The sequence below is a fragment of the Otolemur garnettii genome, unplaced genomic scaffold, assembly GCF_000181295.1.
Source record: "Otolemur garnettii isolate 467f Iridium unplaced genomic scaffold, OtoGar3 scaffold00030, whole genome shotgun sequence".
In the NCBI taxonomy this organism is placed as follows: domain Eukaryota; kingdom Metazoa; phylum Chordata; class Mammalia; order Primates; family Galagidae; genus Otolemur; species Otolemur garnettii.
The window spans coordinates 721,497-744,533 of NW_003852425.1; the positions used below are offsets into that span (position 1 = coordinate 721,497).

Consider the following 23,037-nt stretch of genomic DNA (forward strand, 5'->3'; position numbering starts at 1 on the left):
TTCTTAACACTTATTTGCCTAATCTTTAAGAGTCTTCAATAATTTTATGTATTTAAAAGTTTTCTTAATAATTATAAAAATAAATATATGAAAGACTCTACTAGTAAATCTTCTTATTTTCTGCATCTCCGTATTTTAACATGAAGTCTTGGTTTTATTTGGATACATGAAACAGGTAACATTAGTGATTTTTCAGATAATAGTGTTTGTCAAATCCATTATATATCTTTACAGTAATTTAGTAAGACATATTTTTATCAATTTACAAATAACTATTTTAAACCTCTTACTAATATTTTCCTGGTTTGTTAAAATGGGTGTCTGCAATCCAAAGGGTGAGAGGTTGAGAAGAAATGGGTGTCTGCCGTCCAAAGGGTGAGAGGTTGAGAAGAAAAAGAAAAAGTTTGTGGGAAAGAGCCTGAATTCAACCTTGGAGACACTGGATGCCCAAACAAAGTTATATAGCAAGCAAGTGAACACACATTTTGAAACTTGGAAGAGAAGATTTTTCTTAAGAGACCAATTTGAACGTCTTTCTCATTAGACATAGACAAGAAGCTGTGCAACTGAAAGAGATTATCCCAGTAAAGTATGCAATATTTCAGGCACAGGAGACAAGTCCACAATCTTGGAGCAGCAGTACACTTGGCAAAAAGAAGAAAACAAACTCAGGAAAAAACAAAAAGAAGAAAAGAAAAGTAGAAGGAAATAAAAAGAAATAAGCATGGGTGATGTCTTAGAAATCAAGGAAAGAGACAATTTCAAGGAGAGGACATTAACCATTCAGAACTGTGGATGCCACTGGCAATCTGGGTTAAAGGATGGTTTTCTTGATATTCTAGGGGTAAAGGGTGTGAGGGATTTTGGTGGGCTCATGATCTACTGTCCAATTTAATGGGCAGAACTATTTTGGAAGGCAATTGTGGAAAACAAGAAAAAAAATTGCTGCTCATTTATAAACTGTAGTAACAAAGGTCCTGCATAAGTAGATGGAAAGACCAAGCACTTTGCCATGGAGACACTCAAAGCTTCCTTCTTAGTGTCCATTTTCCTGAGTTCAGACTACTTTTATGGGAAAGCGATACTGAATGTTTTCTCACTGCCAAAAGTAGACATTCCAATCAAAATAGGCAATAGATATGACCTGTTCATTACTTGTATAACAAGTGAATAAAACCAATAGCAAGTACTCTTTCCTTGTCCAGTTTGTACAATTTCAATTTATGTTAAACTATGAGCTATTAAGTTATGATGATGATAGCTGCCTTTTTCCTTCAGATTGTTATTTTTGTCTTCCATGAGCCAGGAGTTAACAGCAGGGTTCTGTTTTTGAACAGTTCACAATTTGTTAACATATGATGCTTAAATATCTGTTTTTAACCAAAGTCAAAATACTGTAGGGAATTGAGGAAAGTTGTGCAGATGTTACCATTTCTACACTCCCTCAATGCATGACCTTTAAACATCCAGCCCTAACACTCCCCCGCAGCTGCATGGCTTCAGAAGCCTTACCGAGAAAAGTGCAACTGTGATTTCATGACATTCTCTGATAATTACTGCTACTATTTGAGTCTCCAAGAGACAATTCTTTGTTCTGCCTTACTTTTGTTTAGCAAACCAAACCAAAATAAAACCAAAAAAGGGGGGGGAGCTATTTACATCTTTATTTTCCTTATGTTTCATATTCAAAGTATTATCAGAACTACCAAAATCACGTGAAGCCTTTGGCATTCTCTTACTGACTCTATTCCATCCTGAACTGTGCAAAAATACTTTTAATTGCATAAAATGAGCAAATTTCATGCCAAGTACAAAGGCACATGTTTAGCATCATAATCTCCTCTTTTTCCCAAGATGTTTTCTAAACGTTGACACAACCAAATCTCATCCACAACTCTGGAATTGCAAAAAGAATGGGTTAAGGTTATACTACAGTTGGAGCTTATAGATTCCCTTCCCTAGAAGATAGGTGTTCATTGGTCTTCTCACATTAATATTCATTTGCTCACTCATTCATTCATTCAACAAAAATGTTGCAAAGATAAATTTCACCCAATATTTTCTTTTTCCTTTTTTTTTTTTTTTTTTTGCTGTTTTTGGCTGGGGCTGGGTTTGAACCCACCACCTCCAGTATATGGGGCCAATGCCCTCCTTTGAGTCACAGACACCGCCCCACCCAACATTTTCTACCTAGGACCTTTAGCTGTCAAAAGAATGAAAATATTCCCTTCACTGATGATAGCACAGTAAGGAAAGGCATGTAAACACATGATAATTACAGCCTGAGGGTCCCATAGCAGGAACAGAAGATGCATGTTGAATAGAGTGTTGCTGATGGGTGTGGGAGGGTGATAGAGAAGTCTCCCAGAGGCCTGAGGAGAGACTGGGGCTGAAGGCAGAGTAGTACCACCATGATTCCGTTGCTGCAGCTAAGGTTACATGATATTTTTGATTGATCCATATATATTTCTGCCATCAAGGCACAAGTTTGGTCAAAGGGGAAAAAAAAAACTGACAGATGGGGCAGCATCTGTGGCTCAAAGGAGTAGGGCGCCAGCCCCATAGGCCAGAGGTGGCAGATTCAAACCCAGCCCTAGCCAAAAACTGCAAAAAAAAAAAAAAGTGTAGATCAACTCAAAGCCACAAAAGGCATTAACTAATGTAAATATATTGATTATGACAAATAGCCTTTTTTAATCTATAACTAGCTCTATATCTCTGTGTAGATATAAAAATGAATTGATATTGAAAAAGTGTTAATAAAAATGTTATGAATGTATGTACTAGGTCATTTAAATGCTCCAATTCAATATTTGCTAGAACTGATACAAGTCTCAGGCAATTAAATGTCCATTGCTTTTTATGTATAAGAAATTTTCAGGGTATTGTACAATTCCTTTAATTGAATGATGAAAGACAAAGAGAAATAAAATGCTTTCAGATGTCAGAGATATTATGCCTACTCATTAATTGCATGATGATATTTAAAAAGCATAATTTGCGAGCTATATTAATTTCATGACTCCTTATTTCCATTTCAGAGCTATGTGAAATAGGGCATAGTGACATCATAATTTTAGAGAGATGATCTCAGAGTCAAGACAAATTTCTTAGAAAGGAGACATTAGACATGAGGAAATGGTTTTATTTAAAAAACCAGTCAGAATAATTGCAGCACAATGTTCATTAAAGATATCAGATGTTTTAATGGGAGTTGCTGATGAAAACAACCCTCTATAACACAATACAAATACATGATCTGTTTTGCATACCTGAAAAATTGGTAACATATATTCAGGTTTTGGTTTTTATTGTAATTAATGAAACATGAATTAATTAACTTGTTTTCAAGATTTTGCCATCTGTTGGTGCCTTTGAGTAAACTTGGGGATTTGGGGATCATCTTGTATCACCGACAATATGGCAAAGATAATACTTAGCGCCATTCATGTATCTATGCTAAGACTTTTCACTGTAATTCTATGTTTATTCCATGGTAAACTAAAAGGAAATTATATACCATTTCTTTCATCATTTTGTTTTTCTTCTTTCCTCAGTTTTATAATGTGCACCAAATAAATACTAATATGCACAATACTACACAGGTACAGTACGGAATGAATTCTATGGGCAACTCATCTTATCAGAGGAAATGGATGACAAAGTGATGTAAGGCACTTTCCTTTTCCTAGGTTTTGTTTTATCTTGGTTGGTTAGACATAAAAAGAATAATTTAAACAAAAAGTGATAATATGGTGTCTCCCTGCCATCAGGTATTTTAGCAGAAAACTGGATACCACCAAAACTACTTTTTTCTTTTTTAACCTTGAACATATAGTTTTTTAAAATCCCACAGATTCAGCCATATAAATATATGTCTTGTTTCTGAACCCTCCTTCCACTAACCTACTTAAAATATTTAGCAGAATGATTTATATCCAAATTAAAACATAATACTATTACGAAGCCTGATCCTAACAGTGACTCTGCACTTACCTACAGAGTCCTATCTTGTCCCTGTGGTATCAAGAGTCCAGCATGGTCTGGCGCTCACTCCCTTCACCTGCTTCTCTCCAGCAGCACCTCCCACTCTCCCTTTCAGCCATGTCAGCTGAATGGAGGTCCTAGAATATTCTGGTCTGGTATGTTCATGCTGCTGGGATTGCCCAAACCTCTGACGGGCATAGTCAGCTCTCTTACATCTTAGTTTGTTTGTTTTGCTTTGTTTTTCTGTTTGTTATTCAACACATATTTATTATGTTAAAGATCTGCTATGTGCCAGATTCAGGGTTAAGCCTTCATAATGCAAAACAAAACAAAAAACCCATCAAATTTGCAACTTCAAGGAGCCCAACGGTCCTGAAGAAGATGACACTGAAACTAATCAGATATTCACTAACTTGTCATGACTCCAACTCCTACTTACCCCAATCTTCATGCTGCTTCAGCCCACCTGGCCTCCTTGTTAACCAGACCTCCCTCCCACTTCAGCACCTGCATACACTGTGTGCTCAGGTTGAGATACTCTCTCTCCACACACCATCATATCTTGTTCCCTTATTTCATTAAGTTCTCTGTTCAAATATCTTCTCACAGTGGCCTGCACTCATAATCTTCTTTATGGCTAAAAAAGATTTTTTTCCCATTATTTTTAAAAATTTTTGTGTTCAAAATATGTGTTGCTACTGAAGTTATATTATACATGTTTTTTGCTGACTTTTCTCTCTCCCCCAGAATACAGGTTCCATTGAGGCTGGAACTTGGTCTATTTGTCCTCAAGGCTTAGAACAGTGCCTGCTATGTGGTAGGCTCTTCTTAAATATTTGATGAAACAGTAAATGGATTACTCAGTAATTTAAGCATGCACTGAGATGTTATACTAGGAGAAAATCCAGGGTGTAACAAAAGCACATGGGGGTGGGAGAGATATCCTAAGGCACCCATGGAGGAATGGCATTGCAATGGCTAAACTGAGGTCTGAAGAATGACAAGGAGTTAATCAGACCTCAGGACAAAAGTTTCACACACGTCATGGAATCTTTCTGAAGAGAAATGTAATGAATGATATAATCAATCTCTGAAAAATGGCAGTTCACTCATGAACGAAACTAGTATTTCTTGAGAATTTACAATGTGCCAGGCACTACTCTAAGGGCTTACCTGAATCAACACATTTAATTTTCTCAGCAACACTTAGGAATAGATGCAATCCTCACCCCCAGTTTACAGATGAGGAATCTGAAACAGAGAGAGGAGAAGCAACTTGTCTATGAGTACACACACAGCAAGTTAAGTGCCGGGGTTAGGATCTGAACCTTGGTCTTGCGTCTTAGTCCCTGTGCTCTTAATAACCACTCTGTAAGAAGACTATTGCAAAAGTAAACTAAGTCTTGTCTAATTAATTAACAGATTACGTGCAATTTCAATTAGGGGTAAAGGGTTGGAAATATGCAAGAAATGGAGCCTAAGAAAGAAGATGCCATTCGTGTTCAATAATAGCCAGATGGGAAAGCTAATAGAAGCTTGAGTAAATGATATTCCTAGGGACACCAACTATAAAAATCGATGCAAAGATTGGCAGAATAATTTCCAAACGGTGGTCACCTAATGTCTAAGATTATGGGTAGTTTGATAAAATAAAATTAAAACCCTTATATAATTCCATCCAAAAATACAGTATTTACAACATCTGTAAACTATAATGTAATATCAAGACAAAGTACTAACCAGATGATTGTATACTACACAGGGACAGAATAAACAAAGAAGCATATGATCTGGGACATCGTAAAATTCAAAGGCTCAGGAAAATGTACTAGTCTAGGGTAACTCTGAGAAATACTTGGCTAGTTTTTAAAGAGTATGTTAATACCAAGATTCTTATTTCTTTCCGGTACAAATATTAATATAAATGACTTGTGTGGAACAAAAGCAAGCATCACATTTGCTTTGTTGAGAGTATAAAATATTATTTATGATCAGTATATTGTTTGTATGCTGATTATACTGTTAAAATTATTATTCCTTTTCTTTTCTATAATTATATTCTTGAAATCTTATTTAAATTACTAATTTACTTAGGAAAACTCTGATAGAAAACCCAAGAGAATTGCTTATAGCTAATAGTTTGAGGTTGCTGTGACCTGTGACGCCACAGCACTCCAGCAAGGGGGACATAGTGAGACTCTGTTTCAAAAAAAAGAAAAGAAAATTTGAGTTATCTAAGCAATCTAGATATCTGTCTAACTGTTCTTTAATTCATTTACCAGAATTTTGCTATTTTATTTTTCTTTACATTGTAATTTTCTGTCAGTTTGAAATAGGAGAAAACTAGAATCCTTAAATATTTTAAATTACTGAAAGATATGCTGTATATAAAAGAACATTTCCTACAAAACCTGGACCTTCATGTACACTGAATAAATGTGAACCACTATTATTGTGGCTACTGACTCAGTAAATCCTACAATGTATTACATTGAAGTCCAACATAATGTCACTAATACATGTTGCTAGAAGATTACCCACGTCTGAGATACTGTAATGTACACAAAGAGAATGCTTCACCTTGAAATATACATCATGATAAATCAGAGGTTTCTCTTTTTCTCTCATATGCTAAGAAATCTTGGCTGTATGAGAGAATACTAACACATGTCAACACTTCCAGTGCTACGACTATTGGTCTAAGCGCTGCTGTTTTTCTTCTGAGACTACTGCAACAGCATCTAACTGCTCTTACCTGGTACTCTTGATCTTTGTAGTTTTTCTCAACACAGAAACCAGAAGAACAATTTAAAAATTTACTCATTTCATGTTGGCCCTCTGTTCAAAGCCCAGAGACTCTACAGTGGCTTTGAATGTTCTGTGCAATCTGTTATTTTTGGCCACTACATGTTCACCCCACTTTAGCCACACTGGGCTCCTTGTTCTTCCATACATGCTCAGAGGTGTTCTCCCTTTAGGAATTCCATATTTGCTTTGCCCTTTGACTCTCAAAAACTTAATGCATATAACTGCATGGCTAAGTTTCGTATCATCTTCTCACTGAAGTCAAACATGACAGCCCTTGTGAAATTGTAAACTTACTCTTTCTTCCTAACCTGTCATTTTAGATCCCTCCTATCTTTTTCTACATACTCTGCCCCAAAGCGTTTGTCACTTGATAACATGCCATAAAATGTAATTATTTAATATATTTACTGCACATTTGCCTATGTTTCCTCTGGAATATGCTTTGTGTGCTTGAAAAATTTATTATACATGATAGTCACTAAATAAAGCCTCATTTAATAAATGGATAGTTGGACTTGCATACATTTCATTTAACAGTTATTTACTGGGCATTTACAGGCATAAATCAGAAAAATAGGATTCTTGTAAAAATAGATCATGGACTGTAAATTTCCATATGATGATGGTCACTAATATAATCTTTTTCAGTATATGAGGAAATAATGTATTAATTACTAATTGAATACTACTATTGTTCTCATAGGTATTGAGACTCATTTTTCTTACTGATGAAGTATAAAGAATAGAGTTTTTGGATATTCCATCTGTTTTTACTACATAAAAGGGACTTACAGTTCATTTAAGTAACAGAATGAAATTGAAAAAAATAGAAATCCATTAAAACACTGTTCAAGACACATTTTGAGAAAACATTTGTCTTTACAAATATAGAAATACAATAAAATTGTGCATAAGGCACAATTTCTACAATTTTGAGATAATTATTCAAGAAATACATTTATTTTCCAAATTTCCATTGTTTGAGAATTCTCTGATCAAAAAGCAGGAAAGGAAAGAGAGTGTGGATTCCAACTACCCCTCCTAAATAGCTGTACTCTAATTTGATGAAAACAGAAAAAGACCAGCAGAGATGGAGATCAGTTATGTGAGTGCCAGAACAATAGCTGATGTGCCTAGGCATGGACCCTGATAGCAGAGTCCTGATTATGTCCTAGTCTACTGTCATACACCATGTAATCCAGAGAGGAGTGACATCTCTCTTGGTCCAAGTTAAACCGTGGATTTTAGCTGAACCTTGTCATTCTCTTCTATTTCTAGTGATTTGTTTAGTCATAGGTGTTAGACCCAATGCCGGCCAATGGTATGTGGGAGGAAGGCTTTTATACTTTCTGGGAAATGTTTAATATACCTTAAAAAAAAAAGAAGAAGAAGAGAGAATTGACAACTTTCCTCCTTTGGAAACTTCCATTTAAGTCTGCATATAATATCTCTAACAGTGATAATGATTTAGCAACCATGAAGGACCAAGGATAGAAAAGAACTGGTTTCTTGCACATATTTTTAGTTACTGAACCACCATTCTTGAAGTTGTATGTCTCCTTAATATGAAAGATAATTGATATTTTTGTGTTTAATTTGGTGGTTTTTTCTGATACTTGAAATCAGAAGACTACCATATGACATAAGTTTTTCCACATTACTGAGTAGGACGACAATGTTAAGTAAATAGTGAACTCTGGGTTTCACTGCAGGATATAAACATTGATGGGAAAATTTATCAAAAAGAATTATCTGATACATAAGAGAGGTACATTATAGGATTTCTGAAATAGCACCCATAATATGAACTCACAATAAAATTTAACAAATATATTATAAAGATGATGAATTGAATCTGCAAGGCATTTATTTTTTGTCTTATTAACACTAAATTTCTAAATTAAGGAATGAAAAAGCAGAATATTAAATTGGTATAACTTCAGATTTTCAGTCTTGCATGTAAGGCACATACAAGTGTACAACGCAAACCCCCTATATTTGGATATTAAAAAAAATCGAAAAGTTGTTTATAAAGTTTTCTTTCTGACATTCAAATTTAATTAATAGTGTCTTGATGCTAGACAGTGTGATTCACTTTCAACACTGATTTATAAAGAGTACAGAGTTGTGAAGCGTCTCAGATGAGGGATGATATTACATCAAGTTCTCCACAAAGGCAATTCTGCATAATGCTCCTATCAGCCCCTTTTCCTTTTAAGTCAAATGCCATCATCTTTCTAGATTATTACCAGGCAAGAATAAAGAGCCTTGATATGTGAAAGACAGCATTGCCATTTTGTTTGCAGCTAGCGGTTACGTAGAAAATGGAAAATACACAGGTGCAAAAAGCACCTTTGTGATTTTCATGCAAATCTCTTCTGAGTGAGTTTATTAATTGAATCATTATTTTTATCAGATTATCCCTGAGTTCCTTCAAAACCTTTCGAAATTAAGTGATCGAGGATAAATAGAAAAAGACAAAAGCAATGACTTGGCTAGAAATAAAACGTACACAACTGCTGTATTTTCCTTCAGAAACATTTTTCCTCTGGCTAAATATACATACAAGACTCTGTCACCAGTTACAACTCAGTATTTTACATGAAAAGTAGTAATAAATATTAAAATGTTTATGCCATTTGACAATTGTACAGTATGTCTCAAGTCATAGTATTATTTGCAAATTCATTTAGTGAGTATATTAATAATATACTTAATAATTCTATGATTTGAAAGACATTTTAAATTATTAGCACAATCTTAGTAATATGTCCATTGTAGCATTATAACAAACCACATTAATATCCAAATACTTGCCAAACAATGGGTAAATGGTTTTGAAAATTATTGTTAGACTGTAAAGTCACTGAGTAAATCTACCAGGTCCATATTCCTCACCCTCAGCTCTCAGCATACTGCCTAGTACCCAGTAGGTGCTCGGGAATCTTGGTTCATTCACTCAGTCACACACCCTACTTATTAATTCAATGACCAGGCATTAAGCTTTATATTCATTTAGGAATTTACCAGCCACTGGTGATACAAAGGAGAATAAGATGCAACTTTGTCTTTAAGGGGAAAGCGCTTGTGATACATACTTGGTGATACAGTGGGGTAGGAAGGAAGGAAAAAAAACATGAAAGTAGGGTGTTGAAGTGATAGACAATATACCTTAATAGACACTCAGTAGATGGTGGTTTGTGGACTAGATAATGGAAATCATGGGTTTTTACCAGGGAAATAGACAGAAAAGAGACAGGGCTAAAAAAAAGGGGGGGTGTAGAGTTCACTTGGTTCAAAGAACAAGAAGAAGTCAGGGTTGCTACCTGAGAGACTCAGTCACATCCGTGAGAAAACAGATCGTTGTTTATCAGGGAATCAGGGAAGATGGTGGATTTGGAAAAGGACTGGACCCAGAAGGGGCCCAATACATATTTCTGGAATGAATGTGGCAACTTGGTATAAATGAGAACTGGGAAAAAGCTTCTAGATTTTTTCATTTCTGAATTACATTTATCTGTGTTGGAAAATTTCTGGAGATGCTCTTTCCTAGGCTCTCCTGATTTGTGTTTGCTTGTATGTGATACAGATGCAGAAAAGATGTAATAGAGGCTGAACTAACGCTATTAAGGCCCAAGAGGCTCTTTGATGTTCAGAATTCCATGTGGGACAGTGAGCCTTCTGATGTTTGGCCAGCTAGAGAGGAGCAGAGGAGTTTTCCCCACTGTCCACTGTACAGAAGGAGGCCTATGTCATTAGAACAAAGCAGCAAGACTCGAGAAATGCCCCCCTGTACTCTATTTGTACCCTTCATCTCAAGAGAGATTGGCGGAGGGGACAGAAACACACTTCAGAACTCATGTGTCTGAGATGTTCAAACACAAAGAATAACAAAGGAAAAAGTATCAAGCGGTTTATTTCAATTTTCATACGCACCACCACTGCTTTCACTTTTTTTCCTTTGCTTTATTTTTAATATGATAATAAGAATATCATAGGGAAAATGGTGCAGTTATAGATCTCAGAAATTAAATTTGGAAATGAAATTGTAGATGATACTGATAAAGGTTTGTTAAGGTACGATAACCCTAAATAGAGATCATATCAAGAATTATCATAAAGAAAAATATTTTTACTTAATTTTGACTTTTTAATGCATCTGGGAAACATTTATAGCTTAAATGTTACAACATAAATAAGATAGATGTGTATGTTCATATATTTTTCATTGAGTAATAAAGGCTGTAATGTGAAACATTGAAATAGGTTTCCTTGGGCTCTTCCACAATGCTTTGTGCCACTCATAATAAAGTCCTAATTTTATTTCAAAGGCACAATATCCAAAGTTCAAAAGTTTAACAAGGTGGGCGGTGCCTGTGGCTCAATGAATAGGGCACCGGCCCCATATACCGAGAGTGGTGGGTTTGAACCTGGCCCCAGCCAAACTGCAACAAAAGATAGCTGGGCATTGTGGTGGGCGCTTGTACTCCCAGCTACTCGAGAGGATGAGGCAAGAGAATTGCCTAGGCGATTTTCATTATCAAGATGTTTCCAAACTGCAACTGAATTTTTGACTCTCTGTCCAATCAACCATCGACACACAAGAAAATTGAAAAGAAATTCAGCTTGCCTTTACATTGGGTCAGCAAGGAGGACAGACAAATAGCATCTATCTTGGCCTCTGATATGTTGCCCTTACACTGAATTCCATATTTGATCTACTTTTCACCTTTGGAATAAGAAAAAGATGGTATAGTACAATAGAAAACTTGAGTAGAGCTAAACTTCCTGGGTACCTGTAGTCATAGGATATCTGAAAATCTTAGAAGGTCTCAGTTTTTCATGTTTAATGGAAAATTTGATCTGAATAAACCTTAAACTCTAACACATCTATTTATATGCCTTCTAAGGGACACAACAATACTGGGCCATGCTTAACCAGTACATCTAGCATAAATCATCACCTCTGAGACTTCCTATAACTTCAACTTTGACAGGACAGATCTAACCTACCTGGAGGACTAGCTTGAGATGGATGCCCAAATAAATGATATCCCAGTATCCCAGCTCCTCTATAATTCATCAAGTTGCAATCTGTTTCCTTTATAAAGCTCATTCTTCCTGAAAATTTAAAAATGGTGTAATCCATTTGGGAGAATAACCTGAAAGAATAAAGCTGTACAGGAAAATGTAAATTGTAAGTTCATTCCAAAACACCAATTGGAAGAACTTCACTGGAAATATCTTGTTTTTAGGACTATGTCTGGAGGGAACCATAAATCAGACTCCATAATTATGGAAGAAACAGTATCTTATTTCAGAATAGCTGTGATATTTCTAAATTGGTATTTGCTTCTAGAAGTACAAACATTTTATAAGTGTGAAACCCTTAAATATATCAACTTGTAACAGACCACTGTGAACTTAAAAACAAACCACCACCAAAATAAATGCTGTTTAAATCAAGACATTGTCTGGATTTGAAATATCATACTAAGATCAAGGGGTTTCATAGGGTTTTCCATGTTAATAAAGATTGTTTCTTCTCAGCATATGTTTTCCCAGAAAGTGACTATCATATATAGGTTTACATGTAATTATAAGATGTTTTATAGAAACCTGCCAAGGAGTAAAGATATGTTCAGGAGATAGTTTGAACAAACAATAAAATTCTACTCTACAAAATCTTTCTGCTAGTATCAGCATCACTTGCTGATGACCAGTTAAGAATAATGACCTGGGCGTACCATTATAACCAAATGCCAATTTAGACTAAATGTATTTTTGCTGAGAGAATGGGGACTGAAGACCACATTCTTGGAAAGGGAAAGCACCCCCAGAAAAAGAGGAAAATTAAAAAGTAGGCTGAGTCAGAACAAAGAAAAGTCAACTAGTTTATATTTAAGCTAGCCATTGCTAGCAAGCTTCCTGCCTTTTCCAAAATTCTAGCCTCTTGGGGATATAGCTTACAAACACCTCAGCTGGGTCAGAGGTGAGCACTTTGAGGAAAAATGGCCATAGAAGAGACTATGGCAAAGACCTAGAAAGACACATTAACTGGGTTGTCTTCTATCTACTAAACAGGCAAAGCAGATACCCATTGTGGAGATTTGCATTTGCCTGGGGCAGAGATCAAGGGAGTAGCTTGAGCCCTGAGATATGGGCAGAAGAGATTATATCCCTTAGTGCAGAGGAAGATCCTCTGTGGTGGTGATGGGAGGAAAATGTCTCCCTCCTACCAAGTCCTCAGAGGAGATTAATGCTGGTTTTACTCCATAGGGAACTACTGGAGTTTAACACCTCCCTAGAAATCTGTGTGTGTGATCTCAAGTGGGAGGCTCTCCCAATAGAAGGATCAGATTTCAGATTTCTTAAGGCTACTCATGCTGGCATCTTTGTTCCCTCCCTCATCTTGCCCTCTGGGCAAACAGACTTCAATAAAAGCAGAGTGGAGCAAACACTCTGGGCCACTGCCTGAATCCCACCAATGGGTAATGGACCCCTGAGCTCCCACCTTTAATTCTATTCTGTGTCACATGTCTCTTTCTTTGCCATTGTTTCTAACTTTATATTTCTTCAGTCAGTCACCACCAGTTGCACAGGTCTTAGCGGACTCTGTCCCCAGGGCAGGACCCCAACAGTATTTGATAACACTTAGGTACATTATTCTATTATGCTTCCTATTTTCCCAAACTCTAAAAAATGAAGTTATGCATGTACATCAAATTTAATTCTCATCTTCTTTTGGCTCCAGGATAGCTGAGACAGACATGTTTAGTGCTATAATTATCTTTTCCTAGTGTTTATAGTACTTGGTAATTGTTTCTTGTACTTCATAAAATTGCCAAGTGTCTCCCTTCCACTTTGCTTTTATATTTCCTACAATGATAATATTTTCAGGTTTTCTTGTCTGAGGTTTACCTGAACAATAGCATATTCAAGTAAAGACTTTTTTTTTTTTTTTTTGAGACAGTTTCTCACTTTATTGCCCTCAGTAGAGTGCTGTGGCATCATAGCTCATAGCAACCTCAAACTCCTGGGCTCAAGCAATCCTCCTGCTTCAGTCTCCCAAGTAGCTGGGACTACAGACACCTACCATGATGCCTGGCTGTTTTTATTCTCTCTTGCCCAGGCTGGTCTCCAACACTTGAGCTCAGGTAATTCATGGCCTCGGCCTCTCAGAGTGCCAGAATTACAGGCATGAGCCACCCACTGCACCTGTCCCTCAAGTAAAGCCATTCTAAGATAGTTTCATGGAAGATATCCTAAGAAAACCATTTCCTGACAATTCTTTGATAAATTCATTATCAAAAAAAGGAGCATTTTGTCTTTCAAGCAAGAAGTAATGAACAACAGTGATTTCATTTTTAATAACTAATGCATAATTGGAAAAGGTAAAGGCCTAACCTTGGTAGCTACTATATTCAAGTAGTGATTTATCTGGGAGGAGAAGGGTGGATTTGCTGTCATTGAAAACAAGGAAAAACTACATGATTATCATTCAACAAATTAAAAATCACGAAAATTCCTAAAGTGAAAAATATTAAATGTGTTCATGAATGCTGATTCTATACAGAAGAATTTATACTTCTTTTTTTCATTCTTTGCAGCTAAAAGCCAAACAGCAAACAGTTGGGGAGAAGACTTTAGTATCATTGGAGCATCAGTGCCTAGCCTACCACGAGCATCTGAGCCCAGGATGTCTGGCTGGCAGCTGAGACTAATTCTCATATTGAACAGTATTGCCCCTTGTCTTTCACAGTACCTGACAAATTATCATTTAATGCCTTGGTTTTCCCAAGGTTTTAATGAAAGAAATGCTCTTTATTGGTAGTTGAAGTTATTTTTACTTTTTTCTTTTCTTCCTCCCCTGTCAAAAATAGCGGCTCAATTCATGAGTCCCCCAGAACAAATTTTCCAATGAAGAAAGTAAACAGAAATTTTCTAAAGTCATTTCAAAAATATCCTAAGGGAACCATTTGCAGTGTGTAAGAAGGCTTTATTAGAATTCAGACATATAACAGAGGTGGCAACACATATAGACTATTTTGTAAAATTTTTTTGACGGACATTTTGTAAATCAAGGTACCTGTAGCTACAATTTCGCATTTTCTCTATGTATGGCAACAGTAGGGGCAACTTTGGGACATCCTGGAGTTTTAAGTGAATAGAAATTCATTATAGAGAAGTTTCCTTGTCTTCAAGGATCTGGAAGAGCTTTAGAAAAATATTTAAGGACCCCCCCACATAGGCATTTCCTACTTGGGCTGGAAGTCTCCTCTCCCCAAGGCTGAAATACACTGAGAATGTCAATGTCAAAATCATGGTCAAGTCCCTATTGGTTGCCTCTCCGAGCCTTAATTTCTTAGCAAGAAACAAGGGAAGTAAACATTTACCTGAAGAGTGAGCAAGAAGGCTATTAAATTCCCCTAAACTCTTCTAAACTTCTAAAATAAAAAAAGGGTTTTTATTTTTTATTCCCTTTTCTTTGAGCATTTATATGAGAGAACTTTCAATTGTAAATTTTATCTGCTCCTTCAAGATATAAATATTTCCTATCCAGTTTTACAAACTAGAAAGACCTTTCTTGACCTGGGAGCCATCCCTTTCAGATAAAATCATCCAACCTAGTGCCCCATTTCCCAGTATGGGAGCCTAACTTAGATAAGCCCCAATTAGCAAACACAGGGACCTGGTCACAACCTTTGCTCCACTACCCTAACTACTCACCTCAGTGCTAAAAATGTAGTCTGCCTTTCTCTCAGCAAAGCTGAGCTCAGTCTTTCTCTCTCGTTGAACTACTCTGAACCTCTATTGCAACAGCCCTGAATAAAGTCTTCCTTGACAGTTTAACCTATCTAGTGCAATTTTTCTCTGACAAAGGTTGTTTAAAGTATTAAAGTTGCATATGGAAAACACTCAGCATTGGGTATAACAATTGCTTAGTAAATGTTACATTTTCTCCATCACCTTATCTTTCAAACCACAAAATTATTCTCTGAATAGAGAGCCTTGAAAATTCCAAATACTTCTTTTCAAAATTCAGGAAATAGTACAACGTGGCACTTAAAGAACTTAGAAAAACTCCTTGATGTTGCTTTTTGGAGGGGGTGCTTTGTGAATGAACAGACCACCACAGGAACTTTGCAGCAGGTTGTGTTTCCATCGTCCACTGGGTCTGCTGAAGTGGTCTGCACATTAAACCCAGTTACAATGAAGGAGCTCTCACAGTTGCATCCTGGCCAGAAGACACAGAAGGTCTCCAGCCCAGGTGGACTATTACAAACAAAAATCTCAAACCAACAGGGCAAATATCATTCCTCTAAAGCCAAACTACAAGTTTCCTTCTTAGGAACTGATAAAGTCATCAGGTGAGAATATCTAAATGTCACTTTATCAGGAGGCATGCAGATGACACACTTAGAAAGTATCAGATGTAAGATCATAAAGTCCATTTAAGTCTCAATGCACTCGGAGTGAAGTCAAAGGACCCCTTCTGCCAAGTAGCTGAATATAAAAGGGCAAAATACAAGTCACTGTCAGCTTCATTAATATGATAATGGTCTTTTAATTCTTTACTGGGATCATTCTGAAGCCATTTTATGCCTATTTTAATTAGATTACATTTATCTGATCTTTGCTATATGTCTGTTAAAAGAGAACAATGAAAGACACAAAGTAAATTTTTGAATAAAGGAGTTTTTTCAAAGGTGACCTTTTGTCATATAATATGTAACCAGTGATACACCAGGATCTTCTCTGTTGGAATACTTGATATTTATTTTTAGGTTAACTTGTGCTACAGTATTTTTCTATCCATATCATCCTATGCCAGACTCCAGTTCAAGTTTATTAACTGTCAATATTTATTTCTACAAATAATGACCACGGGGTCATAGACGAGCACTGTGAATAGTTTATAATTGTTGCTATCCTTAATATTAAATACAGAATTCAAATAATTATTAAGTCATTATCTTTAGCTCATATCCTAAATATCAAAAGAGGGACTTTTACTATCATAGCTAAAGAGTATAAAAACAAAAGAATAAACAGACACTAGTTTCTTAAAGCTAGTGTGGAAAATATAAGCTGATCATAAAAAAAAATTATAATAGAAAATATAATTGTAAGAGGTTATAAATAATATCATTTTTTGGACACTGAAATTGACTTCAACTTCTATAGAGTAAAAATTAAAAAGATACACAGATACTTAAAGTTTTCAAAAGCACACGTGAAAAAATACTAAGGTGTGGTGCCTGTGGCTCAGTGAGTAGGGCGCCCGTGGCCCCATATACCAAGGGTGGCAGGTTCAAACCCGGCCCTGGCCAAACTGCAATAAAAAATAGGTGGGTGTTATGGTGGGTGCCTGTAGTCCCAGCTACTTGGGAGGCTGAGGCAAGAGAATTACCTACGCCCAAGTGCTGGAGTTGCTGTGAGCTGTGACACCACAGCACTCTACTGAGGGTGACAAAGTGAGACTCTGTCTTTAAAAAAATAAATAAAAAAGAAAAAATACTAAGGGATACATAAGTTCAGTTTTACCAGCACAACTCACAGAAAGTAGAATTTGAGGAGGTCATAAAGAATATAACATTTCTGACGATGTCAAAATATTAGATTTGATTCTTTAATTTTACTATCAGCAAATATGAATAAAAACTGTCAATGAATTATTTTCATTCAGTTAAAATAATATTCTGTATTCATAGCCAGTAGAGTTACTGAGACCAAAGTATGTTACTGACACCTAAGCAATGTTCTTAAAAGGTGCACAATTCATCTCTTGCTCTTCATAGCAATTTAATTTTCCAATTTTGCCTTCCTCTTTTTGGAATAGACATTGAGCCAGTGAATGACAGAAACTCTGAGTGGTAAGTTAATACGCACTTGAACCTTCAGTGAATCTCTAAGTTAGAAATTACTTACTTTTTATTGCTACATTAAGTTAAAAAAAACTTTTAATGCTCTACATACACTTTTTAAAATGTGGCTAAGTACATTTTTGTGTCTTGCACATAATGCATAAATAGGCTTCATAAGTCCTGATTTTATGCTATTGCAATTAGGATAAAATGATATCAGATGTATCATTATCTTTATTACGTGATGATTGTTAGACCTGCTAATACAGTGTGGCCATGAAGTTTGTGTGCAATTTGAAATAGTTACCAGTATTTATATTAGATCAAATATCTAGGTAGATATTAGAATCAGCTGGGCAATTTTAAACCTACTGCTATCTGAGCCCTCATCCTTATAGAGAGAATGATTCTCATTCTTATAGAGAGAATGATTTAACTGGCCCATGATGGGCCTCAGGGAGTAAAGCTCTCCTGGTGATTCTGATAACTTAAAAAGAACTTGAGACCCACATTGGTATACATTGGAAAGCAAGGAAATAAGGATTCTGAGATTAAAAAAAAAAAAAAAATCCTGAGTACATTGGTGTTCTATGCCATAAAATGCTAAAAATTCTTAGAACATATATTCTTAGATTTTGCTCATCTCTCTTTTGTGCAATCAACACCATACTTTTATAGAAATCCTATATTCTTTCAGATTGGCAACACATCCCTGGGCTAGAAAAGGAAAATAAAGAAGAGAACAGCCTCAAGCCAGGGGAGGCAGTTTCTCTTGCTCATAGAAACTCTCCCTCCCCAAGCCCCACCCATCTCAGATCCAAGATTAGATGGGAATTCTACTTCCCACAGCACCGTCTGCACAGACTGTCCTGTCCCCTTCTCCACCACCAGCAGGAGTTTTTGTTTCTTATAACCTTTAAGAAATAGTTTCTCTAAGGAGTTGAGAGAGGAGGCTAAAAGTCTATGTTCTCTGAAGAGAAAAGTTGCTTCTCTCAGCTTCCGTGTTTGAATTTTGACAATGGGGCAGCAGGAAGCCCACGATTCTGTTTGCCTACCTAAGCCCAGATGTATCATCAGTACCTAGCTCATCACAGAAAAGCTCCTAAAATACCTTGAAGTAGTACAAACCACCAAATCCCATTCCGTCTCCCTGTTCCTTTAAAGATCAGTGAATATCAAGTAAGTAGCAGCTATTTATATGGGCCTTAGATACAGGGACTCTATAATAGCGTCCCTCTCTTCCTGGATTAGGAAATTTGAGAACTAACCTTTATGACGGTAAGCTAAGCAAATGCCACAATTTTTAACTATCAATAAGAAAACTCTCATACAGACAGTCACAGACATAAAAATAGTCTTTTCAAATCTCATTTCATTCTCCTCGGACGGGGAACAATACATTAAATACAAGCAATAGGAAAGGCTATGAGACTAGGACAAGAAAATCAATCCAGCACTTTATACCTGATTGTTCAGTCTATGAATTCGGTCAACAAATACATATTGAGATGGTAGCTGTGTCTTCACCAAAGTGATTTCATCAAAGGCCACAGAGAGATGCCGCCCTGCAATCAGTACACAGGATAGCGCTCCTCCGGAATAAAACAACAGGAGGCCTCGGTTCACTAGGCTTAGAAAATAAATTTGCCGTAAATGCTGTACATAACCACACAAAACTCATTAGAATTGTCTCACTGGGAAGAAAACCCCTATCCCTTGTGTGTGCTTATTGCAGTAAGTGGACAGGTTTCGGATGGTTAAGGAAAAGGCCATCTGCACAATGCCAATGGCAAATTGTATTTACCTTTTATTTTTATCTTTGAATCGGACACTGAGATCTTTGCCAGCAGGGAGCACTCATCTTGTCCCACCCACATCACCATAGTGATTTGGATAGAATTTAGAATGAAATGGATCTTAAATGCATGCAATTGAATGACTAAATATAAACCTAAGTAAAAGCCTTATCCTCCTGGGAACATTTACATAGCAGACCTCTCTCTCAGAAATCCCTCGGAAAGCTACATGCACCGCTGGGAGGAAAAAGCCACTTTTTTCCACATTAACTTAGTCAAAGTAGAATGGATCTTCAGATTTAAGCAAAACGAGCCAAATCAAAATTATAATCTTAATCTAAGTGGCAAAAAGTATAACTGAATATACATTAATTTAAGGGCTTATTTTACATTATGTTTATTCTATTTTATTATTTTATTTGAGACAGAGTCTCATTCTGTCACCCTAGCTAGAGTGCAGTGGTACCATGACAGCTCACTGTAACCTCAAACACCTGAGCTGAAGCGATCCTCTGGCCTCAGCCTCCCATGTAATTGGGACTATAGGTGCACACCACCAGGCCTGGCTGAATTTGTCCTATTTTTAGTAGACACAGGGTCTCACTCTTGCTCAGGTGGTCTCAAACTCCCAGTTTCAAACAATCCTTCCTCCACGGCCTCTCAGAGTGCTAGGATTATAAGCGTGAGCAGCCTTCATTTTATTCCCTCGGGTTTGGGTCAATATTAAGGAGAAGATTGTAATCTCCTACTTCTTTTTAAAACATTTGTAGTCATTTATTTTTAATTGACAAAAAAATTATGTATTTATGATGTATAGCATGTTGTTTTGGAATATGTATACATGGTGGTAAGGCTATATTGAGCTAATTAACATACGTGATGCCTCACATAACCCATTTTTGTGGTGAGAGCTCATTTCTCAATTTTAGTTATTTTTCACGTCCCTTTGTTCTTTTTTGCTGAGCACTTTCTACACATGTGACGGAACTTTACATCATTAATTTGAATGATCTTGCTTATTTCTTCTTTTGTGCCAAGATTCTAAGACCCCAATATGTACCAATTCATATTCTCCAGAGAACTGCTTGCTTTAAGTAAATAGGAATGCATTTTAGATCAAGTACATTTCTATACATGAATTTTCAAAAGTTTCCTCAGCCTACCAACGGCTCATTAAAGGGCAGGCACTGGATTTAATCACTTTAAGTTCCTTCCGTCCACATACCCTGTGATTTTTTGTTATTAACAGTCAAAGTAGGCTGGTAGACACTGCCTTTACTAGTATTGCTAACTTAACATGCACATTTAAAAAACTTGCATTTATTTAATTCCTAGTTGGTTATTTCTTTCCATATATATTTGTAGGTTTTATTTTGTGGATTTTTTACCTGTGTCATATACACCTTACCCTTATCACTTTTTAAAGATAAGAAAAAAGTCTTAATAAATGGTTGAAATATACAGAGGAAGATTTTTTTTTCAGCTTTTGGCCGGGGCTGGGCTTGAACCCACCACCTCCAGCTTAGGGGGCTGGCACCCATTCCCTTGAGCCACAGGCACCACACCTATAGAGAAAGATTTACAAGACCAAAGCACTGAGAAGTTACTTCAGGCTTGGGCTACAAGCCCAAGAAAAGGTGCAGCAATGAGAAATGAACAACACACGTCAACAGGGGCAGGGATTACCCCACCTGGCTGGAGTCTTCCTGTAGTTATCATGCTCCTCAGATCCACAGGTTGTAAAATTAGATGTGGAAGAGTTTTGTTAGAACTGCCAAACCCAGAATTAAAAAATTTTAAATAGTAGATAAACCTAACTCATCAAAATGTGGGGGTTGTGATGAATAGCAAAAGGAACATTTCTCTGTTGGAATTATGTACAGAGTGATGCTCAGGGCAAGAGGACAAGTGACCAGACAAGTGGCAAATGTGACTTACCAAGAGGATGAAAGCCTCTTCCACGAGGGTCATTGGGAGTGGCTGCACCAAGAAGACTTTGCAAAGAATTAAAATTATTTAGGTAAAAGCAACAAGGGAGATAAAAAAGCTAAATATATCTGAAATTTGGAGTTTGGGTAATCAGAGAACTGAGAAGTCCTATGGAAGAGATATTTTAAATATTAATTCTCTAATAACTGATAAGTCCACTTAAAAAGGAAGTCTGTTTAAAAGGCAGAGCTTCAATACTGTATTTTAAATGTCAAGCAAAACACAATCATAATTTGATACAACTACGCAGTTTTAACAGTGGGTAAAATAAATCAAAATACTCTATTTTCTCATAAAGGCTGGTTTGAAATGCTAGAAAATAATAGTTCCAGATGATGTTTTTTAGATTGCCCCTGGTGGTATTTAATTTCCTTATACTTAAGACTTAAGTGATCAGAGGACTTCAGTTTTCACTGATGGCACCTCATTGAAATATGTATTTGAATATATCACAAACTTTGATTAAAGCCAAGTATAGTTAAAATATTGCTGATAATCACTTCTCAGCCTTTTGGCTAAGATCAAGTGCAAACTACCCCTGATAAATGTTTTTAACCATGATCACAAACATTCCCTTTTTTAAACAAAAGCTTGATGACTTAATTTCTTATTTGAACAAATATTTTTTTTTAATGTATAGATGACTAGTAGTATTAGAATTTAATTAGTTTAACAAATTATACTTTAACATATTTACTCATGTGCTGTGTGTGTTGAGGCAGCGTGGGGAGGGCTCAGGTATTCGCTGAAATAATTGAAGAGAATAAGAGCAAGTTTTGGCAGGAGAGGAAATGTTTGTTTTAACGACCTGAGCAGCAGGCTGAGCCTCAGCCTAGAGACCGCAGGCATGACAGAGAGTACAGTGCCTGATTTGATAAACAACTTTTGAGGGTCTCAATTGCTTCTTAGACGTTTCCTAGCGTCTTGATGAAGTCTGTTCCAATAACACACTCCCATAACAACTTGTATCTTTCTGTAGCTGTCATTAAGTCCCTGGGACATTAGTCAGTCCCCCAAAACAACCACCTCCCCCAAACAACCTGCCAAGGCCTTGCATCTGCAAGGTCTCGGCTAGCCTTATTCTCACAACAGCTCAGGCAGCCTGACCCAACCCAGTCCAAAAAGCCTAACCGCATCCTCCATCCACCCTACTCATGTCTGACTACCTACCTCACCTTACATATTACCATGAGTAATTAAAACTAAGTTACACTTGTCAAAATAGTTCAATGAAATGTGCTTATTGTTTTAGTCACCATAGATTTTTAGCATGTTCATTTTCCGACTTGATAATTCACAAAATGTAATCATTCAAAAATGAGACTTTTACATCTGAACCGAGCCTAAGAAAGTCGTTAGGCTTACCTGATAATATTAACTATAAGAACATCTAAGTAAATAAATATAAATGAGATGATTAAAATATCATTAGCACCAACCTAGGCAAATGCAAAACAAACAATCAAATTAATGAAGTATAATAAATAAACCATATTAACAAAGAACATGGAAATCTCACAAGCACAAATTAATAAGAATGATTTGCATTTGTTTCAGATTTTACTGTTGGTTAAGTACTTTGACATTCC

At 36.3% G+C, this 23,037-nt stretch overlaps 1 protein-coding gene across 2 annotated transcripts in view; it reads right to left on the reverse strand.

Annotated features, from left to right (window-relative positions):
* The window catches only part of PRR16 (proline rich 16), a 273,307-nt gene that overhangs the window by 59,646 nt on the left and 190,624 nt on the right, over positions 1-23,037 (reverse strand). The window contains exon 3 of one of the 2 annotated variants that reach the window (XR_002773192.1): positions 5,161-5,238. The gene's annotated coding sequence lies outside the window, so the exon portion shown is untranslated. Of the gene's footprint in view, positions 1-3,569; positions 5,239-23,037 lie in introns of those variants that run through there. The other variant, XM_023512703.1, reaches the window with a different exon arrangement.